Source organism: Oryx dammah, unplaced genomic scaffold (genome assembly GCF_014754425.2).
Source record: "Oryx dammah isolate SB20612 unplaced genomic scaffold, SCBI_Odam_1.1 HiC_scaffold_3, whole genome shotgun sequence".
Classification (NCBI taxonomy): domain Eukaryota; kingdom Metazoa; phylum Chordata; class Mammalia; order Artiodactyla; family Bovidae; genus Oryx; species Oryx dammah.
In genome coordinates this window covers 107,017,495-107,022,234 of record NW_024070187.1, presented here as the reverse complement: position 1 = coordinate 107,022,234, position 4,740 = coordinate 107,017,495, and the positions used below count along the sequence as shown (strand labels likewise).

Here is a 4,740-nt window from a genome sequence, read left to right as displayed (position 1 = left end):
AAAGGATCTCCGCTTCTCTAGTTGAAGTGAATGCTGCAAATATCAAATGCATGCCATAGCAAATGGCTCGGTCATTTCCCACTTTCTTCTCCTTTATATCTCTGCCATTTGGAACCTCAGCCACCTCTGAAGGCCCAGCTCAATTTGCTTATAGTGGAAAGAGCCTAGATTTTGCCAATACAGGGAAAATTGTAAGAGTGATGCTCTCAGGTTTTAAACACAGGCAAGTTCTCTGTACAAACCCCTTGGCCTGCTTGCTAATACTTGCTGAGATTCACTCTTTCTTTCCCTGGTACTGCCTACAGCTGCTGCATGCAAGCTATGTCTCTTCAGTCATGTCCAACTCTTCGGAGCCTACCAGCTTCCTCTGTCCATTGGATTCTCTAGGTAAGAACACTGGAGTGGGTTTCCATGCCCTCCTCCAGGGTTCAAACCCACCTCTGCTTAGTCTCCTATATTGGCAGCCAGGTTCTTTACCACTAGCACCACCTGGGAAGTCCCCAAGGAGAACAAATGTAAAGGTCAGCTCTTATTCCTGCTGTTCAACATCTACAACCTTTTTCTGGGAATAGTACTCCAACTGTACTCTGGATATCCCCGTGATGAGACTGTCCATCAAAGTGACCTGCATCTCCTCACCAAAAGGTGGCCATATGACCAAACTGAGACCAATCAGAGGTTCTCACTCTGGAATTAGGTATTAAGGGGGAACAATGACATGGAAAACACTTGGAGTTCTTCCTGCAGATGAATGTGCCTTCGAGTCACTTGTATGCCCCTTCTGGATCTCCAGAAACTGCCCTGCGTCCTGCTCCCTGTGAAGCCCATTTCTTTGACTTTCCTTCCAATTTGATGAGCTACTCCTTGTATCTTCATGTTTTCTTTTCTTTAATGATGCATCATTTATTTGCTTCTTACTATCAAAGAACTGCCAAGAAATATTAGTTCCTTCATCTTTTTTTCCCTTCAACAGGCACTCTCTGTGTTCCTCTTAAATGAATAAGCATCCTTTCCCTCCTGGACTTCCCAGGTGACTCAGTGATAAAGAATCTACCTGACAAGGCAGGACCCGGAAGACCTGGGTTTGAACCCCGGGTCGGGAAGATCCCCTGGAGGAGGACATGCCATGGACAGGGGAGCCTGGTGAGCTACAGTCCATGGGGTCACAAAGAATCAGACGTGACTGAATGAATGAGCACGCATTCTGGGTCAAAGAGGATTGCTTGTGTCACTGCTGAATCTTAGTCTGTTATGCCTTGTGGGGGCAGGGGCTCTGTGCTCAGTGTCAGCATTCTGTGCTTGCTGGACCCTTGCCGTGTGACTTGCTCATCCTGCCAGGCATGTGGCCCTGCAGGAGAACACACAACCTGAAGGGCTGATTCCCTAACAGAATGGCATCCAGGCCCACACGTCCTTGGGAAATCCTGCAGTCTGCAGACTAGAACTGGGAGAGGTCATGAAATAATGTCACTTGCAGCAACATGGATGGATATGGAGATTATCATACAAAGTGAGGGAAGTCAGACAAAGACAAATATATGATATCACTTATTTGCAAAATCTGAAAAAAAATGATACAGATGAACTTATTTACAAAACTGAAACAAACTCACAGACTTAGAAAACAAATGTATGGGAGGTGGGGAAAAAGAAAAGAAACTTATAATTCCCAAAGGGGAAATGTTGAGGGAGGAAAAAATTGGGGGTTTAGGATTGACATATACACATGGACCCACTGTATAGCATGGGCTTCCAGGTGGCTCTAGTGATAAAAAGCCCCTTGCCAATGCAGGAGATGCCAGAGACCCGGGTTTGATCCCTGGGTCGGGAAGATCCTCTGGAAGAGGAAATGGCAACCCACTCCAGTATTCTTGCCTGGAGAATCCCATGGACGGAGGAGCCTGGAAGGCTGCAGTCTACAGGGTTGCACAGAGTTGGACAAGACTGAAGTGACTGAGCAGGCATGCATTGTATAGCACAGGGACCTCTGCTCAATGTTCTGTAGTAACCTAAGTGGAAAAAGAATCTGAGAAAGAATAGATACATGTATATGTTTAACCGAATCACTTTGTTGTACATCTGAAACTAACACAACATTGTTAATCAACGATACTTCAATATAAAATATAAATGAAAGAATAAACAAAATGGTTTGCACTCTATTTCTAAATTAATTTGCCTAGAGAGATTACCCCCTACCTTTAACATTCTTTGGGTGGAATAGTGGGAAGATGGGTCTGTTGAGAACAGTCACAGCTGTGACATTTCCTGGACTTTTTAGAACCAAGGTACTTTGTATAAGTGTTTTTGAATTGCCCCAGGTTTCTCACTAGAATCCAATGTGATTCTCTATCATTTCAGCTAAATATATATATTTTTTCAATAAATGTTCAGTGAAGATCACTTTACTCAGCAACTAAACAACTATTTTGGGCTAGGCTTTGCTCTTGGGTATCGAGATGCATGGGTGAATACAATGCAATTTCTGCCCTCTGGGGCTTACACGAAGAGAGGAGTCCAACATGATGGTGGTGATATCAACAAAGTAAAGCAATTGCTGGCACATGACAGACAAAAGAGCTATATAGCGATGGCTGGGGAGGGGGGCACTGGGGATGTCACTAAACCTGAGCTAAGATTAACAAGTTATTGTCTTAACTCACGGATCATGCATGCTTGTTCAACTGTATCCTACTCTTTGTGACCCTATATACTGTAGCCCACCAGGCTCCTCTCCATGGGGTTCTCCAGACAAGAATACTGGAGTGGGTGGTCATTTCTTCCTCCAGGGAATATTCCCAATCCAGGGATTGAAGCTGCATCTCCTGAGTCTCCTGCACTGCAGGCAGATTCTTTACCACTGGAGCTGTGGAAGAACAGAGAACAAATCAGTGATAAGCAGTTGGGAGAAGGGGCAACACAGGGGTGTGGAAGTGGAAGGTACAAATTGTTGGGTATAACATGGGCCCAGGGACATATTGTATAACACAGGAATGTGGCCAATATTTTGTAATAACTGTAAATGAAAGTGTTAGTCACTCAGTTGTGTCCAAACCTTTGCAACCCCATGGACTGTAGCCCATCAAACTCCTCTGTCCATGGGTTTCCCTACTGAACCCAATCTCTCCTACCTCAAAAACTCCCCTCTCTAGATCACTACTTTATATGTTTCTTATGTGCATGTCTTATTTCCCCCAGAAGAGAATGTTTCATTCATTATATATCCTTCCATAGGGCACAAGTTACTTATATAATGTACATAGCCAATGAATTTGTGTGAAATAAGACTAAACAGATCAGAAATTTCACTTCTAGGTATCTACCCCAAAGAAGTGTGTGCTCACAGATTTGTGTGCAAATGTCCACAACGTCTTGATTCAGGATGACTCCAAAAAAAGAATCGACTTAAAGCCCACTAGGACATCCCAGCTGGCTCAGTGGTTTAAAAACAAAATCCTTGCTTGCCAATGAGGGAGACTTCCCATCCCTGGGATGGGACGATCCCTTAGAGTATGAAATGGCAACCTACTCCAGTATTCTTGCCTGGAAAATTCCATGGACAGAGGAGCCTAGCAGGCTATAGTCCACGGGACTGCAAAGAATTGAACATGAGTGAGTACACACAACCCAGAGCCCATCAACTGGAAAATACATAGACAAATTACAGGTATCCATGCAATGGGATGAGAAGGAATAAACCACTGATGCATGCTATGTTATGCACGAACCTCAAAAATATTACACTAAGTGCAAGAAACCAGGCATAAGACTCCACGTACATGAAGTGTCCAGAAAAGGAAAATTTACAGAGAAATAAAGTAGGTCAGTAGTAGTCTGGTGCAAGGGGTAGGAATGGAGATGACTGTAAATGGCACAAAGAATCTTATCAGGAGAGTGGTGATTTTCTAAAATTGATTTAGGGTGATGGTTGTATCACTCAGTAAATTAACTAGAGATTATTTACTTTTATACCTGAAGAGAGGAGATTTTATGATATGTAAAATATACCTCAAGTGAAAGTGAAGTCGCTCAGTTGTGTCCGACTCTTTGCGACCCCATGGACTATAGCCCACCAGGCTCCTCTTTCCATGGGATTCTCCAGGGAATTTTCCCTACCCAGGGATTGAACCTGGGTCTCCTGCATTGCAGGCAGATGCTTTACCGTCTGAGCCACCAGGGAAGCCCCAAAAGAAGCTGTTTAAAAAGCAAAAATGGTATCAAGTCTACAGTAGCTAATTTAGAATGTAAAAAGTTACAGAAGAGTCTGCTGATTCATGTCACTATCAATAGTACCTGGAACCAGCTTTAGAAATTGTGAATCAATAATCCTGTATCTATTTTGTCTGTGGTGGGATAATATTCACATTCCCACTTAATATATAATGAATAAAGACTTGTCATACCACATCAAGTGACTTATGTTCACTCCTTGGGCGTTTCCTTTTATGAAAATGTATGAATAAGACAGGAGAATTCCAGAAAAACATCTACTTCTGCTTTATTGATTATGGCAAAGCCTTTGACTGTGTAGATCACAACAAACTGTGGGAAATTCTTCAAGACATGGGAATACCAGACCTCTTTACCTGCCTCTTGAAAAACTTATATGCAGGTCAAGAACCAACAGTTAGAATCGACATGGAAAAACTGACTGGTTCCAAATTGGGAAAGAAGTATGTCAAGGTTGTATATTGTCACCCTGCTTATTTAACTTATATGCAGAGCATATCATGTAAAATG

General features: G+C 42.9%; 1 non-coding gene across 1 annotated transcript; it reads right to left on the bottom strand.

Annotated features, from left to right (window-relative positions):
• Nucleotides 1-4,108: 4,108 nt before the first annotated feature.
• TRNAC-GCA lies at nt 4,109-4,180 on the bottom strand. Its single transcript has one exon. It is a non-coding gene; the product is annotated as a tRNA-Cys (tRNA).
• Between the last annotated feature and the right edge of the window lie 560 nt (nt 4,181-4,740).